This window comes from Crocuta crocuta, unplaced genomic scaffold, assembly GCF_008692635.1.
Source record: "Crocuta crocuta isolate KB4526 unplaced genomic scaffold, BGI_CrCroc_1.0 scaffold41, whole genome shotgun sequence".
NCBI classification, from domain to species: Eukaryota; Metazoa; Chordata; class Mammalia; order Carnivora; family Hyaenidae; genus Crocuta; species Crocuta crocuta.
Window position 1 is genome coordinate 9,328,564 of NW_027529428.1, and position 13,967 is coordinate 9,342,530.

The following is a 13,967-nucleotide window of genomic DNA, read 5'->3' on the forward strand; positions in this document are numbered from 1 at the left end:
TTCAACAATCAGGTGTGTGAAAAGTCAGACATGCCAGCTCCCTTCAGAGATGATGTGTGGCACCAGATGCCTGCTGCCTTCAGAGATGATGTGTGGCACCAGGTGCCAGCTGCCTTCAGAGATGATGTGCGGTGCCAGAAGACAGACAGGTCAGCCCCCCCCCCTTTTTTTTTAAATTTTTTTTGCATTTATTCAGTTTTGAGAGACAGAGAATGAGTGGGGAAGGAGCAGAAAGAGAGGGAGACACAGAATCTGAAACAGGCTCTGAGCCATCAGCACAGAGCCCGATGCGAGGCTCGAACCCACAAACTGTGAGATCATGACTCGAGCTGAAGTCGGACGCTTAAGCAACTGAGCCACCCAGGTGCCCAGGTCAGGCCCTTTTCTTATACGGTGGTTCCAAATGTAGACATTTGCTTCTGTTGACACTGGTCTTGTTTCTCAGTCCTGTAAAAGCCTATTTTAATATTTTGGGCTAGAGAAGTGTTTGCTTTTTTATTTTGGTTACAGAACATACTGATAATTTTGTATCCCTTCCTCAAGAGAGCTATGATTTCCACTCACTTATGTATCTTTCTTAATTTCCTAATTTTCCTAATGATTTCCATATGTAACAACTCTATTATATTTGCAAAGTAACAATAAATCTATAGAGAATAGACAGTCCTACTGGTGGGCACTTTGACACTATCTAAAGTGTCAAGCAAATGAATTCCTTAAGGAAAAGAAAACTTAAAATTGTATGCATGACAAACATTGGGAATAAAGAGCATCATGATTCCAGTCAGGTCTCTACCACTGTTTTTTAGTCCAGGCAGTTTTGGTTGTGACAGAGCCCACTCAGACTAGTCTGAGCAAAGGGATTTATTATAAGTTTCCAGTAGTCAACTGAATTGTCACACAAGAGCAGGGAGTGTAGTCTGACCTCGTGGGAATAAGAACTGCAAAACCAGGCATGAAGGTCCCTCTCTTCTGGGCTGCATGGTTTCCTGTGTTATATTCTCTCTAATCTTTTTCTTTAATTTTTTTTTTTTAGTGTTTTATTTATTTCTAGGGGGGAGAGAGAGAGAGAGAGACAGCGTGATCAGGAGAGGGTCAGAGAGAGAGGGAATCACAGACTCTGCAACAGGTTCCAGGCTCTGAGCTAGCTGTCAGCACAGAGCCTGATGTGGGGCTCGAACCCACGAACCGTGAGATCATGACCTAAGCGAAAGTCGGACGCTTAACCGACTAAGCCACCCAGGCGCGCCATATTCTCTAAATCTTAGTATGTCAACTTAGTTTTATTTCTTTGACGTCTTTCTTTGCTTGCTCATATTGGATATGGTTTACATAAATAATTTCTTGGTCCATCAGACCATCGTGTGGATTTCATTTCTGATGTCTGCATTCAACTGACAGTAGTCTCTGGGTGTGTTGGTAACATTTTTAAGGCCGTCTCCCAGGTGGTTGGCTTAGGGTCAAATATACATGTCTAATCCATTTAGCAGTTTTGGGTAGAGAAGGGTGCAGACAATGAACCACGTTTAGCAAAGCCTTTCCTAGTTTGATAAGCTTGGGTGGGAATTCACATAAATTTTGTCATCTGCAAAAATGGAGATAGTCCTGCTGCCTTCAAAGTATAATCTGAGAATCAAAGGGAATAATGTCTGTGATATTGTTGGGTAAAGTGTCAACCAAGAGTTGGGTAGCAAGAAAGGAGTACGATTTGGGTTAGTGGTTCCTGGGTAAGTTGAAGTGTTGGGCAGCTGGTAGTCCTGAGACTTCAGCTCTTCTACTTGAAATTGAGCTCATTTTCCAGATTAGGACCTGATTGTGCTGTAAGACCCAGAGGCTAATGAAATGCTGTCTCTGGAGAACAGAGACTAGGATGTGAAGACAGGACAAACTAGCTTGAACTGAACAGGAGCAAACAGAGCTGCTTGTGTTCCCTAATGTTAAAATATTTAATACACCATCCAGATCTTGACATTTATAATGTATCACCTTTCTCATTACAGTGGGCAAAAAAGGTTTAGAAATAATGCAAAAAAAGGTGAATGAAAGTGGCTTTTTATTGTTGACAAATATTTTAATAGCTGAACTATCTCCCATGTAACTTGAAAGAACCACTTAGTTTTATCAGGCCAGTGTATTTACAGTTTTCCTTAAACTGAAATTTTCCTTTGGAAATGATGGGATCTGGGGAGAATTGCTTACCTGTGCAACTCCCATTGAAAATACATCAGAACTGGGGCACCTGGGTGGCTCAGTTGGTTAAGTGTACAACTTTAGCTTGGGTCATGATCTCGCAGTTGGTGAGTTTGAGCCCTGCATTAGGCTCTGTGCTGACAGCTCAGAGCCTGGAGCCTGCTTCGGATATTGTGTCTCCCCTCTGTCTGGTCCTCTCTGCTCATGCTCTGTCTCTCTCTCTCTCTCTCTGTCTCTCTCAAAAGTGAATAAACTTAAGATAAAAATTAAAATAAAAAAAAAAGAAAATACATCAGAACTTAGAGATCGGCTGACATCAGCCAAAAAAAAAAAAAAAAATTAGCTAGTTGATGTGGTACTTTTACATGAAATCCTGGGCTATATGTCTGTCTGATATAGTTTATCTCTTTAATAGTCTCTATTGACTTTCTAAGATTTAAGTTGGAAAAAGCTGACTCATCTTTGCTCCCAAAATGTTCATGAGACAGGACTTATTTTCTTGGTAACCACCTCACTCACAGAGAACATGTTGGCATAGTCTAACTCTGCTATAACCTGGGGCAGTATGACTGGCTGAGATACCATTTCTGGGATACTATATCAGTTTGGATAGCTAGTTACAAAGGAAGATGCTTAGTGAATTTTTATTGAAGAGAATATATTGCAGTCCTACAAGAAACTGTTCACTGTAGAATGATTCAGTTCAATGTAACAATATTTTATCCCAACTATGTTATTATCTCCTAATTGGGTGAGCCACAGGGTGGGTGGTTCACATGTGAATTATCTTTGCAAAATTTCCATGTCAATATTCATTTAACACAGCAGTATGGTGTCTCATGACCTCTAAGATGGCTTATGATGAAATGAATGACTTCCTGATTTTAATAATCTAAGGTATCGAAGGAGTTAAGGCCACTGCTAAACATATAATGGAGTCTCAAATTTGGTTAAATATAATGGCACACCATTATTCCTTACCATTACAAAATAATTCAAGTTGTCTATTCAACCAAAATTTATTTCATAAAAACTTTTAAGTCAGAGTTCCTGCCCCAACACATAGGCTACTTTGCCTAAAACATATTAAAGTGTAGTTCTTCTTCTGTTACTTTCTTTTTTTTTTTTTTAAATATTTTTATTTATTTCTAGGAGAGAGAGAGAGACAGCGTGAGCAGGGGAGGGTCAGAGAGAGAGGGAGACACAGAATCTGAAGCAGGCTCCAGGCTCCGAGCTGGCAGTCAGCACAGAGCCCGATGCGGGGCATGAACCCACGAACCGCAAGATCATGACCTAAGCAAAAGTCGGACGCCCAACCGACTAAGCCACCCAGGCGCCCCTTCTTCTGTTACTTTCTATAAAGCTTTTCTTCACCTATCAATCTCTCTTCTGTCACTCCTCATTTTTTTTTTCTTCTGTGATACCTTCTGGCTACATGCTTTAAAAAATTTTTCCTATTAGTGACATCTCTTCAACTAGATTATGAACAACTTGAGAGTAAAGAAGGGCGGCTTCGTCTAAGTCTGTGTGTGCTAAAAGTCGCTTACCAAATGTGTATGTGCATGTATTAGCGGCTCAATATTTTCTGAACAAAAACTTTACTCTTTATAGAGGATAGTCCCAGCTCAAACCCACCAGCAGCTTACAGGCACATTTAATCTCCCACTTCTAGTAGATTGTATTTACCAGGAAGTTCTCTTGGTGGTAGCTATTGTCATTTAGTCTATGAAACATGTATGTAATACACGTTGCATCTTGTTTAGAAAATGGATAAAGTTGGGGCGCCTGGGTGGCTTAGTCGGTTAAGCGTCCGACTTTCGCTTGGGTCATGATCTCGGGTTCGTGGGTTCGGGCCCGCGTCGGGCTCTGTGCTGACTGCCAGCTCAGAGCCTGGAGCCTCTTTCAGTCTGTGACTCCCTCTCTCTCTGACCCTCCCCTGCTCACGCTGTCTCTCTCTCTCTCTCTCTCTCTCTCTCTCTCTCTCTCCTAGAAATAAATAAAACATTTTAATAAAAAAAAAGAAAATGGATAAAGTTTTAACTATTTTTGTGTTTATATTCTAAAAATGGAAAGTCTTATATGAATGTCCCATAAGATGCAACTGACATTTATGTATATTCATAATTTTGTTACTGGTTTTTCTATTTGTATGATTTCAACTATGTAGTTAAATGAGAGTGGGATAATATTTTTGCTTTAGGATGATTGGTTTGTACCTCTAAGCAAGGCAAAGACTGAAGATACAGTCCAGTTTCAAAGACGTTGATATAATCTAGGCAAGAGATGAGATATGTCAGCATCTAGTTTAGTGGCTTTGGGGTTGGGGCAAGGTGGATAGATGAAAGAGATATTTAGCAGGTAGAATAAAAAACATGGATCATATTTCAGGTGCTGAGGAGAAGAGGGGATGGTTGGTGTTTGGAAAGATCCCTCTGGCTGCATTGCAGAGAGAATAAGAGGAGGCTGGGAAGGTATGGATTGACTTGCTAGGGAGTTATGTAGTTGTCTCTGATGGCAACTTGGATTAGGACAAAATCGGTAGAAATGGATAGAAGCGGACCAGTTTGAGAGGAAGACTGTGTTTAGAGAGTAAAGACTAAGAAATTATGATGGCTTAAATATGGGAGGGGGATAAAGACGAGGGAAATGTCAAGGATGGCTCCTATGCATGAGTGGCTGGATGAGTCACTCACTGAGACAGGGAATTCAGGAAGAGAATCTTGATTGGGAAGAAGATGATCAGAAGTTTATTTTGGGCATGTTGGTTTTGAGATGGCTTTGGAACACTCAGTAGGATTTTTCAAGTAGGTGACTACCTCTAGAGCTAGGAGGGAAGGTCTGGGCTGGAGGTGTGAGTCATCATGTAAAAGTGGCAATTAAAAGCATGGGAGTGGATGAGGTTGTCAGAGAGCAGGAAGGGGGATGAAGAGGGGGGACTGCTGAGCCGCGAGAATTTTCATCATTTATACGGTGGGTTGAGGAAGTTAAACCTGCAAAGGAGACAGGAATAGCCAAGGTTGCATTCTGGAGGCAGGGATGATGGAAAGACCAGTGATGAAGTGTGTATAAGATAATGATAAAAGAGAATTATTTTTCTCACATCTCTGACCAGCACTGGTTTTCTCTTATTTCTATGTGAATTTGTGTTGCTCTGATCCAATAGTGGAGTCTCTTTAAATAAGCAGGGAACTGTTTCATGAGCAATTGCTCACTCAGTGCTTGGCCCGTAGGAAATACATATTAATATTGCAAATACATTTGCAATATCAAAATTGATGGAAACCAAATTCTAGAATTAGCTTTGCTGTATCATGCTATTTTTAATGGATCTTTGACACTTGAGGGAAGAGAGAGGATCTTGTAAGACGGCCGTGGTGCAGAAGATCCCCACCTTCCTCCTCACCTGAATCCTTATCCTTTGGAAGCTTCATTGGAAGCTGTGTTGTAACTGCTCCTTCATCATGTTTTAATTACAGTAGTGCAGTCCTTAAAATAACTAAGTACAAAACCCCAAGTGTTCTCATACTTTATACAGGATTTTATAATTCTTTTTCAGATGTCTCAGGGGTGAACAATGGTGGCACAAGGGAATTTTTGCCCCTATCTGCTCAAACTTTCCTTCACATTTCATGCATTTAAAAGTCTCCAGCTAAACTGACTCATAAGGGCCCTTTGCTTATTCTCAAAGTTAATGGGCTATCTGAGGCTGAGATAAACGTTTTTAAGTAGTAACGTTAATTTAAGAATATGTTGTAAAGTACATGTAGTCTTTGACTATAGAGAGGATTATGAATCCTGCTCTTAATTGACCCATTGAGTTTACAACATGGACAATAACAACGAAGAAAACTTGAGGAATACTACTCAGAGATGAAAGGTGGAAAGCAATTCGGTGGTTGCTGGGGGCCACCTAGGGAGGATTACCAAGGGAAGAAACTTTATGAGCTCATGTTTGTTATTTTGGTGATGGCAATGGTTTCAAATGTCAAAACTAGTCAAATTATATACTTGTAAATATATAAAGCTTATTTTGCTTCAGTGATGTCCATATATTAAGAAACTAAAGCAGACTGCAGTCATTGGGATGGTGGTAGTGCTGTGTGGTGACAGAGGGTAGCCGTACTTGCGGTGAGCATGGCATAACTAGGGAGAAGTTGATTGCTATTTGTACAGCTGAAACGAATGTAGCTTTGTGTGTCAACTACAATTTTTAAAAAGCAAGTCAAGAAAAATCCATTTTAATGATCCTTTCAACTCTTAATTTGTAGGATTCTTATTTTAGAAGTGAGGGAATTAAAGGTAAAGAACAGCGTAGCTTAAAAAGTTATGTTTATGCCTAGCATTAGAGCCAGTTATGATGATTGGTAAGTAGTTCTCAACAACTGCCATTCTAACAGACTATATTTTCCTTCTTAGAACCTTACCTAGTGAGGAAGATGCTCTGAAATGTTAACATATTGGTTGAAAGAGAGGTGTATATGTTGTGAACTATAACTAAAAAAACAAATGTGACCATTCAGATGTTCTTGAATTACATGCAATAGAACTTTGTCATTAAGTCATGTCCAAATTTATAACAAGTCAGAATTTCATAACTTAGGTTTATTTTTGAGAGAGACAAAGGTACAAGCAGAAGAGGGGAAAAGAGAGAATAGGAGACAGGAATCTGAAGCAGGCTCCACACTACCAGTGCAGAGCCTGATGTGGGGCTTGAACCCACAAACTGTGTGATCATGACCTGAGCTGAAGTCAAGAGCCAGGTAGTTAACCTACCGAGTCACTCAGGTGTCCCAGAATCTTAGATTTTTTTTAAAAGGAGAGTTCATTCTAGTTATCAAAAATGATATATTGATGGAACATGATTATATTTGGACTTAAGCCTCAGTTACATAATATCTTATTTTTCAAAACATCTCACCTGACTACTTTTTTGTAGCTTGGAATTCAACAATGAACAAATACATTTCTGAGTTATCACAAAATTTATATAATAGGCATCACTGAGAATACTTCAGTTTCTCCCAATCCATTTTAAATGTTGAAGCCCAATATTCTGCCTGCAGTTTTGCCAGGATGGATTTAAATGATGCCATCGTGTGTTTTAAGAATTTGGTGATAGAAGGGCCCAAACTTAATGTAAACGCTTTATTTTTGGTAACTTTGGAATACTTAAAATAACATGATTTCATTAGGGGTAAGAATGAACGAGAAATGCATTTCAGAAAGGGAAATATAATTGAAATGACCAGGTTATTTATATTTTGAATAACATATCCTCTTTTTCCTATAGAAAACACAAATATTGTTTGCATCAGTCATCACCTCTTACTTCATGAGACATTGTTATCATTGTGGCCAAAATAGTTATGGTTTCTCTTCTACTAGAAAGAATTCTCTCTTTCATGCATTGATTTTTTTTGAGCCTTTAATCTTGGCTTTCACGTGTGTTCTGCAGTGAAAACACATGACAGGTCAGATTAAATCTCGGTCATGAAAGTACATTCTGGATATATAGGGGGGAGAGAGCAAAGTAGAAGGACAGGAACCAAAAGGTAGCACAGGAAATATGGCTCATGTGTAATCTCACTATCTTACACGCCTCAAGTTAAGGATTCAATATATACAGGTTGTCCTAATAGAAAAAAAATCTTTTAAAATATGATCGTAATCCCATGGATGACCTGAGTCCTCTAAAAAGCCTGGCAGTCACTTGGCCCACAGGATTTTTTTCCTTTAAAATGTGACTAATTTTTGTGGGTTGTTTCATAGCTATCATAAATTCCCACAACTTCAGTGGCATAAAATAATAAGACTGTATTTCAGGCTTCTGTAGGTCAAAAGTCTGATGTGGGCCTCAGGAGGGTGAAACTAGTGTCAACAAGGTGGCGGTCCCTTTGGGAGGCTCTGGTTGGGGGGGAGGGGAATCCATTTCCTTCTGTTTTTCAGTTTCTAAAGGTCGGTCTACCCTTTGTTCCTTGTGTATGCCTGCCTTCTTCTGTCTTTAAAGACAGCAAAGCTGTATCTCTCTGTTAGCTCTCTCTGGCTCTTAACACAGAACGTTTCTTTCAAGGACTCATGTGATCAGGTTAGACTCCCTTGAATAATTCTGGATAATCCTTCCTCCAGATATTCAACATTAATCACATCAGCAGGGTTCCTCTGTAATGTAAGGTAATCCAGACACAGCTTCCAAGGATGAGAACCAAGACCTCTTTGGGAGACCATTATTCTGTCTACCATGTGCTTGAAATAGAAGAACAGGAACTGAAACAAAGGCAGAAGGAGAGTGAATTGGCATGTTTTGGACAGTGTCTCTTGGTTGTGTGGTTTTCAACAGAAGAATCCACAAATGAATAAGTCTCAACAGAGAGCAAAGTTTAACTAATAGGGTTACACTTTTAAATGACCAGTTGCCACACTTGACACATAACGACCCTCTTTGTTCATTCCCTATTTAAATAAACTAATTACATTATTAATAGGCCCATTTGATTATCTGTTCTCAATGTAGGTGGTAGATAAGACCCCATTTAGGCACTTAAAGCTCTATGGCAAACATTTATGTGAATTAAACTACTGAAGTAAACTAGAACTAGGTTAATACAATTTTTAAACTTAGAATTTCTTGGGGCGCCTGGTGGCTCCGTCGGTTAAGTGGCCAACTGCAGCTCAGGTCATGATCTCACGGTTTGTGAGTTCGAGCCCTGCATTGGACTCTGACCTGACAGCCTGGAGCCTGCTTGAATTTCTGTGACTCTCCCTCTCTCTGTCTCTCTCTCTCTCAAATGAACATTTTTTTAAAAAAAAAACCTAAAATTTCTTGCTTAGAATGTATTTAGGATCCATGGGAGAATGCGAAGGTTTATAGACCAAATAAACAAGAGACCAAATATTTCCTCAGAAGATGTTTTATACTGAAACATATAAAACTATGATATGAATGTTGATAGAAGGGCAGGGATTTTAGTTCTATTTTAAATTAGCAAAATAAAAAATTCCAATTTTCAGAGAACTAAATTGATAAGGAAAGGCAGATTGCATTTTCAAACATTACTGGATAATGGCCTGTTTTAGTTAATTAAATGCCTTTAATTTCTTACAGAATCCTTTAAAACTCTGTTTTTCTTAAGTTGATTTTAACAAACGAGCTGGATGGAATATTTATGTGAACGTAACAGCTGCAGGCCTAGCTGGATTTGATTGTTTTGGATTTGAATGAAATTTAGGGTGGGAAGCTGTAAAATCAGTGGCAGGTGAGGAAAGCAGAAATCTGGACAGAGTAGGAAGATAATTTTGCATGTTTTAGGAAATTCTCAGCTTCACATATGAATAGAATTTGAAAAATTCTCTTCTTCCAACACCATTCTTCATAAAAGCAGTAGTTGGTTTTGAGTAAGATAGACCAAACAGTTGTATTACATAATTCAGCTATTTGTGAAAGTTAACTCGTGATCATAAAGGAACACCATATTTCTGTGTATATTTCTTATTTCACTTCCTGGAGTGGGTTAGACTACCTAGAAAGAATCCAGGGTCCCATTGATCTCCTTCTCCGTTGTGTCGAAAGGAGCATTGGTAGAGATGGAGGAAGTAGAGGTGGTTTGGAGGCAGTGAAGGAAAGTAATGCTTCCTGAACACCTGTCATATGTCAGGGATACTGCTGTGTGCTTTACACACATTGCTGCAGCTTGTGGAGTTCTTATCCAGGAGAGAAAAATCGAGACTTAGCATAGCTAAGATCTGTGCAAGGTCAAACATACCCTAAGTAGTATAGCTTGACTGCACTCACAGAGACTTGGCTCTATTAAATTTTTGAGGAACCCCCACACTGTTTTCCAGAGCGGCTGCACCAGTTTGCATTCCTACCAACTGCGTAGGAGGGTGCCCGTTTCATAGCCAAATCATGGAAAAAGCCTAAATGTCCATCAACTGACGAATGGATCAAGAAGATGTGGTTTATCTATACAATGGAATACTACATGGCAACGAGAAAGAATGAAATCTGGCCATTTGTAGCAATGTAACTCAAGGGTATTATGCTAAGTGAAATAAGTCAGGCAGAGAAAGACAGATGCCATATGTTTTCATTCATATGTGGATCAGGAGAAACTTAACAGAGGGTCACGGGGGAAGGGAAGGAAAGATAAGATAAAAACAGAGGGAAGCAAACCATAAGAGACTCTTAAATACTGAGAACAAACTAAGGGTTGATGGGGGTGGGGGAGAGGGGGAAATGGATGATGGGCGTGGAGGAGGGCACTTGTTGGGATGAACACTGGGTGTTCTATGGAAACCAACTTGACAATTAACTGGACTGTAGCTGAAATCAGAATAAAAAAAATTATGCATAGACTACTGAAGGAACTGGGGGGCAGGGCAGGGAGCAGAAAAACTAAGGAGCAAAGGAGGCATGAGAATGTGGGAAAATATTTGCCATGTTTGCCAAAAAGGATACAGGTAGAGGTGACATTTTTATGTGATAAAGAATAATACAATGGTCTTCATGGCCTATCTTTCACAAGTATATGAGAATTCTCTTTAAGACCAATATGGTATTGAGAAAAGCACCTGTAAGGGATACTTAAAATGGAATCAGGCTTTACTATGAAAAGGTGTTCATCGCAACATCAGATTGCCTGGCAACAGGGAACCGGTTAAATGAAAAACAAGATGGGAAGTCAGGGATATGGGTTTTTTAAATTATGAAAATACATAAAAATTCTAAACAAAACTGCTAAAATCTTAACAGTGGCTGCCTGGGGACGTCTGGTTTATTGCTTATATACTTTTTTTCAGCTTCATTATATTCTTCGAGTATTTACAGCAGAAAAATGAAGTTTTGTGATGAAAAAGAAAAGCAAAACATTTTGAATATTTTTAAGTGAGACTAGTGAGGAAACAAAGGATCCTTCTGGCCAGGTGGGACTTAGCATAGTTGCAAGTATAATGGGTCCAGTGACCCTTCTGGTTAGAGGAAAGCCAGTATAGATAAGGTTAAATCAACAGCAGGCATGTGAGGAATCCTGCAAGACACGTGTTTCAGACCTCATAGTATATTTACTTGAGGAAACCATCCTATTTTAATAATATTCCCTTAAAGAGCAATGTAAATAGTATCTTAATGAATTTGCTATGTCCTACTTTTTGTAACATCCTTTGATGGATAATGTATCTAAGAATCCGCTTATTTAGAAATTAAGAACCAGCTGTCAAGTATCAGTTGATCCTTTTAACACTATTAAAGTACTTTTGATTGACTACCAAAGTAGATTTGGGTAGTCATATCAATAAGCGATAACTTAAATTACAGAAATTCATTCTTTCTTTTTAAGGGCAGTTTTAGGTTTATTGCAAAGTTGAACAGAAATTCCCGAAGTTGCCATATTCCTATAAACCTCCTACTCCTACACGTGTGTCCCTTCCGCCATCACCAGGCACACACATCCCACATTTGTTAAAATCAATGAACCTACATGGACACCTCAGTTACTCTACATCCATAATTTAAGTTTCAGTTCACTTTTGGTGGTGGTATGTTCTTTAGGTTTGGACATATCTATAATGTATGTATTTACTATTTGAGTATCATACAAAATAGTTTTACTGCCTCCAAATTCTGTGCTCGAACTAGCCATTTTTCTCTAACCCCTGCCAACCACTAATTATTTTTCTTATGGTCTCTAGAGTTTTGCCTTCTTCAGGATGCCTGTAGTTGGAACCCTACAGTAGGAAGTCTTTTCAGATTGGCTTCTTTCACTTAGTAACATGCATTTACGTTTCTTCCAGATCTTTTCATGCTTAGATTGCTTTTTTCTTTTGTGCTGAATAATCCATGGTGTGGATGTACCCTAGTTGACCTGTTGACCTACTGAAAGTCATCTTGGTTGCTTCCACGTATTCACAATTGGGAATAAAGCTGCTATAAAAGTGTGCACATTTCTGTGCAGACATGTTTTCAACTGCCTTGGGTAGTACCAAGGAACACAATTGCTGGGTTCTATGGTAAGATGATACCTGATTTTATGGGAAATTGCCAAACTGTCTTGCAAAGTAGCTATACAGTTCTGCATTTCTCCCAACAGTGAATGAGGATTTCTGTTGCATGTCCTCGCCAACATTTGGTGTTTTCCAGGTCTGGGATTTTGACCATTCTAATGGGTGGGTATCTTCTTGTTTTAATCTGCGGTTACCTATTGACATTTAATATGAAGCACCTTTTCATACACTTGTCATTGATCTCCTTTGATGAGGTGTTGTTCACATCTTTAGCTCACCTTTTCATTGGATTGTTTTTTGTTTTTTGCTTTTTTTTTTTTACTGTAAGAATATTAAGAGTTCTTTGTACATTTTGGATGATAGTCTTTGAATCAGATTGGTCTTCTGCAAAAACTTTCTCCCAGTCTGTGGTTTGTCTCTTCCTTCCCTTGACAGTGTATTTCACATATAGTGGAAGTTTTTAATTTTAATGAAGCCTAGCTAATTTTAATTTTTTTAATGTTTTTATTTATTTCTGAGAGAGAGAGAGAGAGAGAGACAGCACGAGCAGAGGAGGGTCAGAGAGAGAGGGAGACACAGAATCTGAAACAGGCTCCAGTCTCTGAGCTGGCTGTCAACTCAGAGCCTGACGTGGGGCTCGAACCCACGAACCTTGAGATCATGACCTGAGCCGAAGTTGGGCGCTTAACCGACTGAGCCACCCAGGCGCCCCAAGGTCCTCTAGATTGTATTTGATATTACTTGCTATCCTACTTACTTGTGCATTTTACTTCTAGGTCTATGATTGGTGTTAATTTTTGTGTAAGGTATAAGGTCTGTGTCTGGTCTTACTGCATGTGGATGACTAGTTGTTTGAGAACCATTTCTTAAAAAGACCATCTTTTCTCTATTGTTTTGCCTTTCCTCTTGTCAAATATCAACTATCTATTTATGTAAGTCTATTTCTGGGTTCTCTATTCTGTTCCGTTGATCTAGTCAGCTATTATTTTGCCAACACTACCCGGTCTGGAAGAGATTATGCTTTTGCAACTAATAAGAGGTAGAGGTCTCACTACCTCCTATTATAAGTATGATATGTTGTCTACGAAATACGTGTGTTCTTGTAGACCATGTTTCTCTATTCTTGAAATTAGGCCTAATATCTGGGAGTTTACATTGTCTTGAAAAACCAGATGAATTTACAGAAAAATATCCTTAAAATTTGGCTTTACTGTATTTGTGTATAAGTTTTAAGCTATTTCTCCAAGAGTGAATATGAAATAAACTATTAGAACGATAGTAGATTATATTTGTGTGTGTATGTGTGTGTGCGTGCCTGCACACATTTTCTTGAAAGTCGCTGCTCAAAAAAGAATATAAAGTAAAAGAGCTAAGAAGAGTATACTGTTAATGGTTTTTATTCACCACAATTGTAGAATAATCTCTCTGATAATTTTTAGTAGGGAGTAATTTCAGGGACAAAAGTCCGTTGAGCAGATTGCCAAGTTAAATCAATATCAGATTTTAAACTGTTATCTCTCGATGGGCTCTGGTAAAGAGAAATACATTAAGCTATTGCAGGCTGCGTCTTGGGATCCAGATTTTGGGAAAAGAGTATTATTTAGGATATTGTTCTATACTTGAAACCTCAGAGCATGTCTTCTCAGCTGGCCATGATATTGCCTAAAAGATTCATATTAGCCAAAGTTATAAGAGACTGATCTATAAGTCTTACTGCCCACTCACCAATTTGCACTGGAAGGTACATTTAGTACAATAACTGGATCAGTTAACTGAAAAAA